The 18,198-nt window shown below is 39.5% G+C and overlaps 1 pseudogene; it reads left to right on the top strand.

Annotated features, from left to right (window-relative positions):
* The first annotated feature begins 6,512 nt into the window (after nucleotides 1-6,512).
* Nucleotides 6,513-9,526, top strand: LOC141631898 (cell division control protein 48 homolog A-like; annotated as a pseudogene).
* The last annotated feature ends 8,672 nt before the right edge of the window (nucleotides 9,527-18,198 follow it).

An 18,198-nucleotide genomic window follows, 5' to 3' on the forward strand; every position in this document is an offset into this window, starting at 1 on the left:
TGGAAAGAAGTCAAAGGAATACCAGACATAGAAGTCCGGACCTTGGGAGCCAGATTCTTCTCATAACGGCGAGTCCTCGAAATCTCGTCCATAGCAACAGAGGTAACGAATCGTGACAGCTTCACGAACTTGTTAGTGTACTCCTCAACGGTCATGGAACCCTGCTGCAAATGAAGGAACTTCTGCTCCTTCTGCCAGCATATCTCCTCAGGATAAAACCTTTTCTTCAGAGCTTCATTGAAGACAATCCAACCATACCCTGACTGAACCTCCACACTAGCTCTAGCAAGAGCCTACTAGTTGTCGACCTCATCCTTTAGATAATAGGTGGCAATGTCCACCTTTTGATTCTTAGGATACCCTGTTGCGAGGTACAGTTTCTCGATCTCTCGAATCCAAGACTCCAAAGCAGTACCATTATTCGCACCATCATAAGTAGAAGGACAGTGACGAGCAAAGCGATCAAACACAGTCTGATGCGGAAGGTTTTTGTTGTTGTTATTATTGAGGTTATTAGTAAAACCTTCAGCCATAGATGCCAAGGCGGCCTCAAGTCTCCTGATGCGATCAGCATCGGTCTCATCATTCGCGTTGCGCACCAACTACAAGAACGAAATATCGTTATAAGTGGTAGAACCTAAGTACCACTCCAAATAACTACTCATACAGACCATAAGAAAACCAACAAATCCTATTGGTTTCCACCCCATTTAATCTCACTCATTAACTAGGTCATTCATTTTAGTCATTAACTAATCGAGAGTGGGAGCATGTTCGCTCTGATACCAACTGTAACAACCCGGATTATAAAACAAAGGGAAAATGTATAATAAAAGAATAATCAGAATATAACACTGATAAAAGGATCAAGGTGGAAGAAACACCTGACCAATCCGGTTCGCTACTAAAACCAAAGTCATTACATTATTGAAGGGTTCTTAAACATAAAAACAAACTCCTAATTAATTATTCGTCTCGCCCCTCGATGCATCCCAAGCAACATCATTCAAACAGCGACGAGCATTCAACCTAAGAGTGGGGGTCGACAATCATTCGGGAGTAACTAGGTGCTCTCCCAGTCATATTTACAACAAGTGAATATAACCAACAATAATTAACAATTGAAATATAAAACCAGTAAACATGTAAGAGCATCTATACTCATGAAAGCTTAACATAACTCATCAAACTTTACCGACCTTAGACAGACGCAAACATGAAAGCCTAGACCATATGCAACCATTAGCCCATGTATACTTACAACCAAAGTAGCACACGACCCATAATAACTTAAGGCACAATGCTAGCATTAACGCATGCGAACATGGTGACACACGATCCATAGCAACAGAAGACAAAAAGCTAGCAACAAAGCATAGCAAATAGAGTGAACGCCCGTTAGAGCGTATAACCACTGCCTCTAACTTGCCAAAGCGTATAACCACTGCCTCTACCTGATAGAGCGTATAACCATTGCCTCATCGGTGTGGAGCGTATAACCACTGCCTCCACGGTACTATGTATAGCGTATAACCACTGCTTATATGTCTAAGACCTGGCCAGACTCTCGGTGCAATAACTGTACACCGAACGACACTCGGGAACCAGAGCGTATAACCACTGCCTCTGGCTAGTTCCAAACACATAACAAAATAAATCCCGCATCAACAGGTGGCTTTAGTTCATTCCGATAGTATATAACCGATACTACCGTCATCTATTCATACTAGCAAACAACAAATGCACAATACAACTAACATTACCAACATGTGTGAACAACATCACGACTTAACTCATAGGATAGTATAACTGACTATCCTACTTATCATATGAACAAGGATACCCAACGACATATGCAAACATACCGTTATATAATAACAACTAGACATCACATAACATACGATACAAGTATTACCGATCAAAGTTACAGTAACCTTAATCGTAACATCAACTCTGGGTGTGAGGTTATACTAACCTCGACTATAACTTCAACATATATAACCCTAATGTTATAGTAACCTCAACCATAACCTTGACACAAAACTCAAAGTTATACTAGTTCCAACCATAACCTTGAGCCATAATCTCAGAGTACGTTAATTCCAGCCATAACCCTAACTCGTAGTCTAAACTTATAGTAGCATCAGCTATAACCTTGATTCATATTTCCAAGGTTATACCTCAAATAGTCATAACTTGAGTCATAACGTAAAGTTGTACTAGCTTCAACCATAACTTTGAGCCATATTCTCAAGGTTATACCAACTTCAGCTATAACCTTACGTACCACTCTTGGCCGCACGCTCAAGCCGCCGCTTCTAGGGTTTCACTCGTGAACCTAGCAGCATACAAGACACCTATATTAACGCATAAACATTATACGACAAGCAATTAAGGCATTAAAATATATACAAACATAATTAATCTTGATAATAAACAATATAACAAGTACTAATTATACAGATCAATCATTAAATCATGTAATCACATTAATTGGCATAAACGCAATTAAAAGAGAAACACCTAGTTACCTTTTTAGCGATTAATTCTCAAGATCTTTGTCCACGATATAGATATCCTCTCCAGGAGCAGTCTCCACGCCTTCATTGATCCATCCAAATGTGCCAAAGGGAAACGTTCCCAATTAAAACGCTAATGATAAAACAAAACTATAAAAACTACGCAAAAAACATGAAACTTACTACGAGGATAGATAGATCCAAAGGGTAGGATCGATCTAGGCATGAAAGATGATGAATAGAGGAGGAATAAAAGGGTGGACGAAACCCTAAAGGGGAAGAGGCACACGGCTCCAAGAGGAAAAGAGAGGAGAGAAAGTTAGGTTTAGGGTTTTGTGAGAATTATGAGAAAAGAAAATTAAGGGTTTGGTTTCCCTTCTTATTTATAAGAAAAACTCATGGGTTTAAACCAAGTTTAGGCCTAAACCTCCACCCATATACTCTAACCTCACGTGAAGCACAAGAAAGGAGCGGGTCTTCACCCACTTCGAGCCCAACGAGCCAAAAGACAAGAGAAGGATATTTTCCTTGAAAATAAAATACAAAATATGGGAAAATAAAATAAAGAAATATATTACAAAAATTAGGGATGTTACAAAGTATATCCCCGACGGCTCTTTTGACAAACCCAAGGACCGCCTTGTCGCAAAAGGCTTCCACCAGCAACCCGGCTTTGACTACACAGAAACATTTAGTCCCGTGATAAAACCAGCTACAGTGCGTGTTCTTCTTAGTCTCGTTGTAACTAAGGGTTGGCCACTACGTCAATTATTGGATGTTAATGATGCTTTCCTTCAGGGTACTCTAACTGATGATGTCTTTATGGCTCAACTAGTTGGGTTCATTGGCCCTGCTCATCCCAAACATGTCTGCCATCTTCGCAAAGCGATATATGGTCTTCACCAAGTGCCCCGTGCTTGGTATAATGAGTTTCACTCATACCTTCTCGCTGTTGGTTTCACGAATTTCGTGTGTGATGTCTCTCTCTTTATTCGTCACTCTTCTAACCCGGTTTATGTGCTTGTTTATGTTGACGATATTATCGTCACTGGTCCTTGTTCTTCCACGGTTGCTCATTTTATTGCAGGTCTCCCTACTCAATTCTCTTTGAAGGACCTTGGCTCGCTTTCGTATTTTCTTGGTCTTAAAGTGCACACCACCTCTACTGGTCTTTTCCTCAGTCAGCGACGGTATATCTCTGAACTTCTCACGCGTGCTGGTATGCTCGATTCTCACCCGATGCATACTCCCATGGATCCGAATGTTGTTCTGCGTCTTCAGTAGGGTACTCATCTTCCTGACCCAACTAAATATCATACTCTTGTTGGGGGTTTACAATATTTGTCTCTCACTCGCCCGGATGTTGCCTTCACTATCAATAAGCTCTCGCAGTTCATGCACAAACCCACAACGGTTCACTTACAAGCTCTTAAACGTGTACTCCGTTACCTTAATGGGTCTCTTGATGTTGGGCTTAACCTGTATCGTGATTCCCCTTGTCCCTTCATGCATTAGTTGATGCTTTGACTAAGCCCCTTCCGCGCCCGCGTCTTCATATGCTGCTCTCCAAGATCGGTTTCTCACCTCGGTCGTCCGTCTTGCGGCGGCATGTTAAGAATATTCCTAAGGATTGTGGTTAATCTTTTCATATCTTTATTTATCTTGTTAGTTATTTGATATGATTGTATTCACGATATCTTAGCCTTTGTAATCTTCTCGTATATACTTAACTTAGAATTTAGGCTACCTTTGTATTGTATGAATATGTGATTCCTCTAATTAATGAAATCAAGCTTTTCCAAAACTCCTTTGTCAATTCCTTTACAATAACTGCTTGCTGAGTTTGATTGAGTGTCTCCATTTCGACAGCGATTTCTTGCAATGCGTTAATGGATTTCCGGATTTCCTGAAATCATATTTACGATCATCGTTAAGTCAAAATAAACAAGAACAAAGGGCAAGAGTGATCAAATATTTCAAAGGAAAAAACAGAGACAAATAGCAGTACGACAACAAGAGGCTGATGATCTGCGGAAAATGTGTTGACTGCAGTTTTAATTTTCTTTGGAATATCGCCGTAACGAAATGTAGAAGTCGACGCCATGTTTGACACTTTTCTCTGCTGAAAATCTCCGTTTTGTAGAGGGAAATTTATGAATATAATTTTTTTTTTTGGATATTCTCACTTGTACCGGTCAAGTTTTTCGTTTTTTAAGGTGTATCCCTCTTTTTTTTGCAAAAAAAAACTTTGGCCGTCAATAACACTTGGCTACGAGTTCAGAAATCGGTAATTTTTTTTTCAAACCAATTATCTCGTAAAGACCTTAAATTTGAACAAAAAGAATTACAGAACTCGTAGCCGAGAGTTATCGTTAGTCAAAGTTTTTGTAACGAATAAACTTTGACCGACTATAATTTCCTTTTATGAGTTCAGACATCGCTGAAGTTTTTTCAAACTGAAGATTTGTTAAAGACGATCAATTTGAAAAAAAAAGTTTGTCGTCTTCTAAACTCGTAACTAAGAATTATTGACGCTCAAGGCTTTTTTTATGAAAAAAGAGGGTACACCTGAGAAAACATAAAAGTTGAGGGATACAATTGAGAACATTCCTTTTTAGTCTTTTTTTTTTTGTATATCTTGGTGGGATGAAAACCGCAAATTTGCTATTTGTCCATATTTTTCTTCATCAATATATTAATAATCTTTGTTAAAAATATTACCTTTTTATTAGGAAAAATTGTTATATTAGGATAAAATTATTAGGAATAATAATTATTTAGGTATCAAAATATTCCCTTAGAAAGATTTTTAAAAATATTCTTGTACTATCCTCCAAGACAGTATCATATAAATGTAGCATAATTTAGAATTTATCAATAATAATACAAGCATTGAGTTATCTTACATGGTATCAGCCTAAAGACCGATCCAAACAATCGCTTGACCTTCGACCAACCAGCCGTCATTTTGAGAAGAATTTGTACACAAGTGTACGAGATACTTAACCAAGATCGTAATTTTCGTATGATACCATATGAAGCTTTAAACTTCCATGGAAGAAGTTGTTAAAGCTTAGAAGTAGAATAGAAAATGTAGAGAGAATGTAGAAGGGAGAATAGTAAGGAAGAATTAAATTGAATTTGAATCTAATAGTTTATGCATTGAATAATAGGGTATTTATACAATTTAGTTAGGACAGTTAGTTAGAATATAACTAACTATAACGGCCTTGTAACAATTAATTGTAACTATCTTTATAATCTATAATACTAAAACATATATATATATATATATATATATATATAGAATCAGGATCCCGTACGAACTAAATTACGATGCGAACTGTACGAACTCAAAAGAAACCCTTGGATGAACAAAATAAAAGGTCCAAATTAACTCTCACATTAACCCTTAAATCACTCTATCCTCACAATCACTCAGGAACCCATTTATTCCCTTCCTCCCTCGTAACCCACTACTCTCACAAACCTCACCCACTCAACTTCTTCTCCTACCATCTAATGCCAGCACCGGAGCTCCGGCATCCACCGGCAACATTAACTCTGCCTTACCCTCACCTTATTTTAGCACCATCGCATCTGCACCAGATCACTCCCTTTATTTATGCAAAAATTCACCGTCGCCGTTGTCGGCGACATTTTTTCCGGCTGATGTTGGCTGACTGCCTTTGCTTCATCTTGTTTTTCGTAATTTCATCTGTACCACATTACTGCCTTTGTTTCATCTTGTTTTTCTTTTTCCAATTCTTAGATCTACTTAGAAATACAATTAATTTCGAAAAATTAATCATATACTTGCAATCCTTGAGAAATTTTGATGTTGGCTGACTTGTCGACAATGGTTGTCTTATTGCCGACGTGATTCCGGCCGGTTCGAGGTGAGAAAAATCCGCATCAGTCACACCTGGGTAGCTTCATGATGCTTACCTTCGCGCTGTTCCTGCACGAGGCAGTGACAAATCCGGAATACCAATGGCTAGACATACGTCTTCTGATCCTTTGGCGATGCAACATCAGTCAAGTAGGAAAGGTTATGCAAAGGATTCACCTTATTTAGAGGAATGGGTGACTCATTCCGTTGAAAGTATTCCTCGAGCGGACTCATCAAGTGAAGCGTCTTCTATGTTCAGTCAGTCAGAACTAGGCACATGCAGTACCCCAAGCACCAAAGAGTCGGCTAGTGTTGAAGATTTCACGGATTATCTATTTTCATCTAACGGATGAGTTTTGTCAGCTAATCCATCTGAACATATATATTAGTGCTAGGCCTAACTGAGCAGATAACTTTGGCTAACTTTTTCGTTACTTATTCACGGTCTGCCGATTATCAGTAGACCACGTTAAGCTCAAGTGTTTTATCCAGATTGAGCTTGACTCAAATGAGAGTAAGGAGATTTGTTGTTGTATAGGTAGAATAGAGTGTTGGTCAGCGGATTCATGGTGGTTTTGTTGGTAATGGTGGGGCGTCGTGATGGTGGTGGTGAGGGCGGTGGTGGTGGGGGCGTGTGTCTTGTGTGGTGATGGTGGCAGTGGAGGCGGCAGTGGTGAGGGGTGGGCACTGGATACACAAAATATCCACCCAGATACACACCGTATTAATACGGGATACATGTGTATCCGGCAGTATAATCATGCGTATCTGGTATTAATACGATGTGTATCCGGAAGTATGAACTTGTGTATCCAGAAGTATTATAATGTGTATCTGTCTTAAATGTCATGTGTATCCGCAAAAATTATAAAATGTATCCGCAAAAAAAATAAAACGTGTACGAGAGTTAGTGTTAAAACTTGTAACAATTTCCACAAAGTGTATCCGCTAATAATACAAAATGTATCCGCAAATAGTAAAAAATGTATCTCGTAGTTAGTTTTAAAACTCCTAAAAAAAATATGTAAAAATTTTAGTGTAGAAAAAGTGTATCTAGATATGTTATAAGATGTATCTGAATAAGAGGTGTATATGGAAAGTAGATAAAGTGTATCTAAAAAAAAAAAAAAAAAAAAAAAAAACTGCCTAATTAAAAAAATAGTTAAATGCGGTTAGACGTTAAAGGCGATTAAATCACTCCCGCCCCATATATATATATATATATATTTATTTATATATATATATATATATATATATTTATATATATATATATATAGGGTCGGGGTCAGGTGCGAACCGTACGAACTACCTATCACAGGCTGACTACTTTTATCATCCACTCAAAAGCCCAACCTCTTATACACTCACCCAAAACCAAATCATATTTTCAATATACCTACTCAAATCCTAACTTTCCATCACCTCAGCCACTACCAGCTGCCGCCGGCCACCACCATGCTAGCGACGGATATCAGATCGGACAGTTTTATCTTTTTCCTTCTCTTCTCCTTTTCCCACTCTTCTAAACCATAAACCTCGACCCGCCTGCTGCCGCATGCCCGATGACGACGAGCATCGTGAAGCCGGCACAATACCGCCGCGTAATCCTCACCGGCGCACCAACTTTTCTCCTCCATAGTCGTACCTCGTCGCTAAATTAGAAGCCGCACCACTCCAGTCCCTTAATCTGACGCTATTGTCGGCGCTTTACTAGAAGCCGCACCTACCACGAATCTCCGATGGTAATGTTTCAAACTCTAGCATCATTTTGTAGATCTTCTTTTTTGGATTTCCATTTTGGAGTATTGATTTGTGTATCTAGTTTGTATTGATTTGAATTATAGTTGGAAATTAGTTGCCTCTTTGAAGGCAATCGCTAGAAATACGATGGTGATGATGATGTCTTGTTACTCTGTATAACGTCTTTAGGAAGTGTATGGTTTTTGAATTATAGTATTTTATTCATATGGGTTGATATTCGCCTTTGAAGCTGTTTAATTTCTTGAAAATTTTATTCTTTTGTCAACAGGCTATGGCGAGTCATTGCGATTTCATGCTTGTATATCTTCTTGCTCCGACTATCTCTTTTCGACAACCTCTCACAATGAACGCTGGACCTATTGGAAAATTCTTCCATAGTTGTCCTGACAATGATAATAAGTATAATTAGCCATTGTAAAGCAAACTTTTTTCTTTTACTAACGGTGTAATTTGTTTATGCGAGAGGGTGGCGGTGGTGGACACGCTGGGGTCTTCTTGTGAGTTCGAACCAACTTTTGATCGAGATGGATGGCATGTCCGCCAAGAAGACAGTCTTCATTATTGGGGCCACTAACGGGCCCGATATTATCGATTCGGCGCCTTCGCGGCCGGGTCGTCTTGACCAACTTATTTATATCCCTCGCTCGCGACGATGACGAGTCCCGCCTCCAAATTTTCAAGGCGACCTTGAGGAAGTCCCCAATTGCTAAGGATGTTGATCTTAATGCCCTTGCGAAGTATACCCGGGCTTGATGGTGCGGATATCACTGAAATATGCCAGCGTGCTTGCAAGTACGCCATCCGTGAAAACATTGAGAAGGCAAGTGTCTTTACTCAAATTTATCTAACTAAAAACATACAAGTACTCTATATTTATTTTATAAGGTTGGTAGACGGCATTGTGATTTGCAGGATATTGAGAGGGAGAGAAGGAGAAGCGAGAATCCCGAGGCAATGGAGGAGGACATTGACGATGAAGTGTCCGAAATTAAGGCGACCCACTTTGAAGAGTCAATGAAGTACGCTCGTAGGAGTGTGAGCGATGCCGATATCCGCAAATACCGCATTTGCTCGGACATTGCAAAGCGATCTCTCGAGGCTTTGGGTCCGAGTTCCGTTTCAACACAAGCACAACTACTCCTCGACAATGATGCATTTGCCGCCTCTCTTGGGTGCCGCGATGAAGACGACCTCTACAATTAAACCCCTATTCAGCCATGTTTCCCATTTTGCATTGTACTATAAATTATGAAAGGTGTTTCAGGCAGATTTAGACTTGTTCAATCCTTTGATACAGTTTAAAGTGTTTTATTCTATGTTATTGTTGAAACTAGCTATTTATTTTCTTTCATTATTTCCACATGCTTCCTTTTAAGTTACTTATACCAATCAGACCAAGAGCATTGATGACGATCTACCATATTAAAGATTAGATGTTGAGGTAAATAAGTGTATCTAGTAAGGTAAATAAGTGTATCTAGCTAGGTAAAGAAGTGTATCTAGTAAGGTAAAAGAGTGTATTTAGCAAGGTAAATAAGTGTATCCAGCAAGGTAAATAAGTGTATCTAGCTAGGTAAAGAAGTGTATTTAGCAAGGTAAATGAGTATATCTAGCTTGCTAGAGATGTGTATCTAGCAAGGTAAAAAAGTGTATCTAGCAAGGTAAAAGAGTGTATGTAGCTTGTTAGAGGAGTGTATCTAGCAAGGTAAAAAAATGTATCTAGCTTGCTAGAGATGTGTATCTAAAAAGGTAAATAAGTATATCTAGCAAGGTAAAAGAGTGTATGTAGCTTGTTAGAGGAGTGTATCTAGCAAGGTAAAAAAGTGTATCTAACTTACAAGAGAGGTGTATCTAGCAAGATAAATAAATGTATCTAGCAATATTTAATGTTGAAACCTATGACCACACCAAAAAAATGTTGAAACCTATGTTACATTGCATTTTATCCTTCTCGGATGAAATGTATCCTTATACATCAGACCTGATATCCTATGTTACATTGCATTTTAATAAATATTTCCTCCGTCCTAATTATTTGTTGAAACGGAGAAAGTACTCCTTATTATAAAATGAAAAAGGTAGAGTGGAACCTGCTGAAGAGAGAGTATCCTTATACAAACCAATATATTGGATACATTTACAATGTACTTTACTGCAGATACACAATCCTAGCTACTGGCTACAATCTAATACCCACCACCACAACTACCATTAGATGCCCCACACCACCACCATCATAGACACCTCGGCTCCACCATCTTTAATGTCGTCAATTCAAAATCGTCAGTAATTGCTTGTCTTTTTTTAACAATTTTGCAGCATAATCATCATCAGCTATTTGTTTCAGTTTCTCTGTCTCCATACCTGCACCATCCATCTCCGCCGTTGAAACTGTTAAAATATAATCACCAATTATCCTTGATGGTTCCATCTCCACCACACCTGCCACCCTTGCCAGCCAGTTATTTTGGATGCTATAAAATGATTTGATTTCCAACAGTAGACTAATCAAAGAGGTTTGCATAATTTAGTATCCTGATACACCTACAGCTACTGTCAGCTGAATGCTATGGGATTACAGAAAGTCAGAATGCAATGACTGAGACTGTCACAATTAACAAAAGGAATGTTTAAGGGAATTCCTAATGCTAATGCTGAGAACATGGCAAACATGGGATACTCGGCCTAATGGATAACTACATGACAATGCACAGCTCAGTAAATCCGAACATTTGTGACCGCTACCGCCTTTATTTTCTTTTCAAGCAATTATCAATCGTATCACAGCACTACAGTAGTAAACATCACCCATCTCTTCCCCTAGCTAATAAAACTGACCTGAACCCCGCCTACCACTTTTGGCAAAAACAAGACACACCAAATTAAAAATCCCCAAATTAAAACCGATAACCAGTCTGCTACGCCAATTCAAAATCTAAAACCTAAATCAACAAAAAAACGAAGCACGAATTCGAAAAACTAACTGCTCCGGCAAGGTTGTCGGACAAAATAGAGCCAAAAATGAATTTCGTCGACCTTGTTTAAGGTTCGTCATCAGCATAGGGGATCAATACAAAGAAGGGCGACAGTTGTAGCGGGCGAACTGGAGTGTCATCGGAGGTGGTCGTTTGAGTGACCGACATCAGGGTGGTCGGCGAGAGCAACTGGTGTCCGGTGATGGTGGGTTTAGAAAAGAATGAGGGAGCTAGGTAGGTAGGCTTAAGGTTGGGTTTGCAGTTTGAGATGTTTTGACTTTTAGTAGGGGGAGAGTGTATAGATTTGATGTCAACCGTTGATACGTTCCTTGTCAACTTGAGATCTGACAGTTCTTGCTTAGTTCGTAGGTTCGCACCGAACTTTCAGTTCGCACGAGATCCTATTTCTATATATATATATATATATATATATATATATATATATATATATATATATATATATATATATATATATATATATAGGCGGGATCCCGTGCGAACTGATTTACGGTGCGAACCGTACGAACTACCTAGATACATTTGTTATTACTACCGGATACATTTAGTATTACTACTGGGTACATGTGTACCCAGCAGTAATACTAAATGTATCCGATAGTCATACCAAATGTATCCACTGTCACCACCATCATCACTGCCCTCATCACCGCCACTACCGCCACCTCCACCACCACCACCATTTATATACACATGTACCTAGAGCACTTATAACTTGTACCTACACCACTTGTAAATGTATCTAGTCTCATATTAGATGTATACACCATTTATCACTGTCAGTCCGCCACCGCTGCTACCACCACCACCACGACCGCTGCCACCACCACAACTCCAACCCCAACCCCGATAACCATCACATCACAGACAACACACAAACACTAAAGCCGCACTACCCACGTTGGCGAAGTCACCGGCCACCCATACTCCCTTCCACCATAAAACACCGACAAAATCACTGGACGAAGCCGACAACATCACCGGTGAGCTCAAACTCCCTTCTTGATGCTACCACCGTAACATATAGGCGACACGACCTCCATAAAACACCACGACCGCATCCACAAATGACCCGCTTTCCTCATCATCTCTCTCCCTTCGCCGGAAAAGTTGTCGCCTGTACTCGAAATATACGCATTAAACTCCGCACCCATTTCCGCCTTAACACCACCAAGCCAGGTTGACGCGCCTAAATCACGGTCGACGATGGTGTCGACATTCTCAGTCAGCATACCACCTCGACCAAACACTTACCTGACTCCAAAAGTAGCAACAAAGGCGTTATTAGAATTATTTTATCGAAATTCTACTTCGTTTGTAGCAGATCTAGAACCAAAATCACAATTTTTTAGAATTATGAAATAAGCAACTCACCGGAGAAAGGGGATACGCCGAGAAATCAGAATTAGTTTGCAAGAGTAGGATGGAGTGAGTGGCCGGAGAAGGGAACTGGTGGCGTTAAAGGAAGTAGAAAAGCAAAGTAGTCGACAAAGAACGGCCGACGTTGGAGCAGTAACGACATAGTGGAGTTGCGGCAATGCAACGACGGCGTGACTGGCGTTGGAGCAGCGGCGTCAGTGTAGTGGCATCATGGCCGATGAAGGTGGAAGTAAAGTACTAGATAGGAAGAGGATTGTTAATCGTGGGGAAAATAGGAGTACGGAAATGTGATTATGTGGTCTCCCTTCATTTTATTTGACTTGTCTTCTTTTTAAGTAAGTTCGTACAGTATGCACCATAATTTAGTTCGCACGGGATCCTGATTCTATATATATATATATATATATATATATATATATATATATATAGAAATAGGATCTCGTGCGAACTGAAAGTTCGGTGCGAACTTACGAACTCCCCCTATCCCCAAGATCAAATAATTCTACGGTTAATATTAAATCCCAAACACTCGTTTATTTCCTTTCTCCTTCCAAACACAGACCCCACCCCGACTTCCCACATATTAATCTAACACCACGGCCATTCATACCGACCACCCGTACCAACGTCGGTGACGGAGATCTCCCTTCCGTACTATACAGTTGTTGTCAGAGAACCACGCTTTCTTCTCTGCGAAGTTTGCATTCTATCGATAATTAGGTGATGTTTGTGGTTTAACTCGACGATGGTGTTGGTGGCTTCTCCACCACCGGTGACATTCACCATCAGTGACCTCCGGCGAGATCAACTACCCAGAAGAACAATTTGATTCCCCTAAAGGCAGAGAGAATTTGCGTGAGGCTGACCTTAGGGAGCTTTGAGCTGATGCTCCATTGGCAGGTACTAAACCGGGTTGGGACCCGGTTTGGGCTGATGAAGATGATTGGGAAGTTGTTGAAGATGAACTTCGTCAAGGAAAAGATCCACCAATTGCTCCATTTTATTTACCTTATCTAAAACCTTACCTTGCTATTCCTGATAATCATTACGATATTTCCAATCCTAAGGCTGTTTTTGAGGAATTGGATAGGATTGAGGAGTTTTTGAAATGGATTAGCTATATTTTTGCTGATAGTAGCTCGTAAGTTTCCGTCCCAATCATTTGTTTACTTTTGATTAAATGACCGAAAGTAATGGAGTATTTCGTAATTAAGTTAATTATGCGTTGTATGTATACAATGCTCTCGTATTAGAGCAAATTCTATTTGGTAAGCAATCTTTGATGCCTGGTAAATACACAGTTTTCGCCTGTTTATGGTCAAACTGTGGAAAAGAGGACTTCTCGACACACAAATTTAGACTTAAACCAAGAGGAGAGCCATCAAAAAGGACATAAATCCAAGATGAATAAGTGTTTCTAGCTTGTTTGTGCAAATTCTATCTAGCTTGTTACATTTATGACATGCTAGATACACATATGTGACAAGTCAGATACACTACTTTGAATTTCTAGATACACGCTTTTACGTTATTTGATACATTTACTTACATTGCTAGATACACTACTTTAAATTGCTAGATACACTCTTTTAAATTGCTAGATACACTCATTTACCTTGTTAGATACACATATCTGATAAGTCAGATACACTACTTTGGATTTCTAGATACACGCCTTTACGTTGTTAGATATACTTACTTACATTACTAGATACACTTACTTACATTACTAGATACACTACTTTAAATTGCTAAATACACTCTTTTAAATTGCTAGATACACATCTATGACATGCTAGATACACTTTTTGACGTCATGCCTCGTGTTGTTGGTGATTTGTTCGATTGTGGGAGATTGATGCAAGTTCAAGACGTTTAACGTCTACATGAATCAATGTTCTCTATTTCAATGTCACGCCCCTTAAGATCTAGGATTCCTTCTACATGCAGTGTCTTGCAACAAATAATCAACATTTGGTTTTGTATACTCAGTTTTACAAGTCTTTGCTAATAAGCCTTTGCCTATTGGTCGCTTGTTCCCTAATTACTAGTACTACTACTACCTTCATTTAACCCATTATTACTTTTGTGCCAAAGTTTATCAACATGAACAAAATATATAAGTGTATAATGTAAAGTTGGTGTAGGTGAATTCACACATCATTGGTTTGACCACCAAGTCAAATGAGGCGAATTAATTATAAATGGAATGGCCGCATTATTTAAGATCTTTTGATCTGTAATTGTTTGGTACTTAGACTTATAGTATAAGATATCTACTATCTACTCATTTACCTTGTTAGATAACATCTCTTTAGATAAGTTAGATACACTCGTTTACCTAGCTAGATACACTCGTTTACCTTACTAGATACACACATTTTTGAAAAGGTTAGAACCCATAGTGTATACAATCATTTACCTAGCTAGATACACTTATTTACAAATGAATACACACGACTAAAAATGGTTCCAAGACGGTAAATCTGATCACCCATCACGACGGCATAAACATGCTTGGAACCCTATAGTGTATACCGCTGCGCTTATCTTACATAAATACTAATTGGGCTGTGAAAATGAACTCTGAACATGTGTTATAAATAAGCCAAGAGTTGTCTATTCATGATCACAGAACAATCCAAAAAAAACGATGAATTTAAATCATCAGGCATCAATGTACGGTACTCCACGAGTCCACGACACGAAATCATTAGGCCGTAGAAACTAGAAACATCATGTTCAATTATGGAATAAAAGTCAGCCTTCATTCATGTAATGACTAGAGAGTATGGCATTGCCACCAATAATTTTAGAACTGAAAAAAAGCCTTAGAAAAACAGTTTTGGCAAGTAAAAAATGTTCTGAGTACACAAGGAAATTCACCCTTTACTCATCTAATTGATGCGCCATTCTTGCCATACACATTCACTCCTAGAATGAAACTAATTCAGAAACAGTAAGATGTCGTCACCATACGACGCCAAAAACCACCAGCCACACCATACGACGCCAAAAACCACCGGCGACGTCAGACGACCATCCCACCTCCTACCTACCACCAGGCCCACCCCGTCTAACACCAGACCAACCACCCAGCCCAAAAACTACCACCAATACCTCCACCAACTACATTAATGCGACCTTACGCTGCCAGAGCCACGCCATTAACCTTTCTTCAATTGGCAACTCAAAAAACCACCTCGTCTCTCACAACAATACGCCACCGGACCCTCAACCCTTTCTCTTCGCTTGGGCACCCTTCATCCCCGACGCGACACGCCACCATCGGAAACCGCGAGACTAACCAGTGATAGTTTTTTGCAAAATTCAATCGAAATGCGAGATCTAAATAAACCGAGTAAGATTTCAAAAAACTAATTCCCCCATCGAAGAAATCGGAAAATTTAGAGCTGAAAACTGCAATTCGTGGAAGTTGTCGCAAAATCCTCCCTCAACTGGTTGTTGGCAAAAAGAGCGGCGACTTACTTGCTTGGTCTGCGTGGCCGCGAAGAGCAGCACTATCTCCGGCGGTTGTCAGGGAAGCTACTATGGATAGTGGTGGTGGTGACTGGATGAGGAAGATGGAAACTTCAGTGGATTTGGATAAGGAGAGAAAAGTCAGAGCGTGTTTGGTTTTGTTGATAATATAATTTGTTGAATTAGTTCGTACGGTTCGTATTGAACTTTAGTTCGTACCAGACCCCGACCCTATATATTGCTCATATATCTTGAAAAGATATAAACCACGTTAAACAACCCACACTTAAAAATCTTAGGATTTGCAGAATTTAAGCCGCAGAATTTAGGGGGTGTTTGGCCAAGCTTTCTAAGTGCTTTTCTAATTGTAAAACTAGAAGCTGGGCCAAACACTATAATTTAGGGAGATAAAAAACTATTTTTGAAAAGTCAGAAGTTAATAAAATGCTACTAGAAACCGAAGCACCAAATTGATGCTTCTGCTTCTACTTTTCCCAAAAACGCTTAGGATTATGGAAAAAAACAAAAAAGTAGTAGTAGGCCAAACACATCAATTTGTTAAGAAACTACTTTTACAAAAGTTAGGCCAAACAACCACAACTTTTTCAAAAAGTAGTTTATGAAAAAACTCATTCTAAAAAGTAAAAGCTATTTCACATAAACTAGGCCAAACAATACCTTAATTTCATGTTAAACTAAAATCCTCAGATCGAAGTTTCTATTGAGTAGTCTTCAAGTTAATTAGTCAAAAAATGGGAAAGAAAATGCGTAAATGAGGATGTAAAAAGCTTATATCATGTATACGACAGACATGGATATATGTCCGCCTAGGAAGAAAAACGGATTGTTAGTTTGTTACCCTGTAAACTGTATATACAAGCTCCAAATGTTTTGGATGAAGAATTTATAAATTCATCATCAAATACTAACATTAACAACAGGATATTGCAATCCATTCAGTTTTAATAACTCCAAATGCCCTTATCTCTCTAAAATTGGAGAGAGAAAATTCTCTCTAAATTAAAAACCCCAAATCTAATTTTTTCCCTGTGTACCACCATATCTGCCTCCCACCCATCTCACTATCTTTGCATCACATTCATTCGTCGGAGATTCATTCGTCGGAGATGTGGGTCTGCTTTGTCCCGTCTCCGGCGAACCTTCATGCTCCTCTTGATTAACACTTGCTGTCTTTCAATTTTCGGTCCTTTTGTGTTGTGGTGGTCTAGACATCTCTTTTCTGTTTCCTTCGGCTCCTTCTCCTCGATGGTTTCTCTGGCTTTACTTCTTCACTTTGTTCTTGTTGTGAATCGATCTTTCAGTTGTGGGTCTTCTAAATCATCTGCCGCCTTTGTCGTCTGCCTCTCCATCGCCGCCGCCGCCGTGTTTCGAGTGCCTTCGTCTGGGTCTTTACCTATGAGGTGTTCCCCCTTCCCCTCGCCCCTTCCCCCACCTCATATGGTAAGTTCTAGTGTTGACCCGGGTGGTCCGTGTCTCTGTTTCTGGTTTGCTTTTTTTTGTGTCTTTGAAGTCTGTCTTCCTCTAGGTGGTTGACTGGTTGTGCATGTTCTTATCTCGGTGTTCCCCCTCCCCTCGCCCCTCCTCCCACCAAGTGGTCTTTGCATGTCTATTTGGGGCCGATTGTTCTTTGCATGTCTATTTGGGGTTGATCGGTCTTTGCATGTTGCCTTTGTGGTCTTTTATGGTATCTTTGGGCCTCGTCGGTATGTCCGGGATTGAGTTATGGTTTGGATGGATTGTGTGATTTGGCTGGTTTGGCCTTTTTATGTCAGTTTAATTGTTTTAGTCACATCTTGTGGGTGTTGTTCGTGAAGTAGGAACTCTTTTTGGTGAGGAGTATGTCTTGGTTTTGGAAGATTGTTCTCTTCCCTGATTGTCTGGGACTTCTTTTTGTTTTCTCGTGTTAATCAGTGTGGACGTGTGGTTATGTTGGTTTGGATGATATTGTAAAGGGTTTGTTTGTGGTGTTGGGAGGGTTGGATGCTGTGGTTCTCCTCCAAATTCAATGTCGTCTTTTAATTTAATTTTCATTATGTTCTTATTAATAATCTCCCTCTATGGGAGACTTTGTTATTTTCTATTGAATAATGACCTCTCAAAAGCTTCGTTGGATGTGACTTTGAGCCTGGTCTGTGTCGGTGGTCCATCGAGG

Source organism: Silene latifolia, chromosome Y (assembly GCF_048544455.1).
Source record: "Silene latifolia isolate original U9 population chromosome Y, ASM4854445v1, whole genome shotgun sequence".
NCBI lineage: Eukaryota > Viridiplantae > Streptophyta > Magnoliopsida > Caryophyllales > Caryophyllaceae > Silene > Silene latifolia.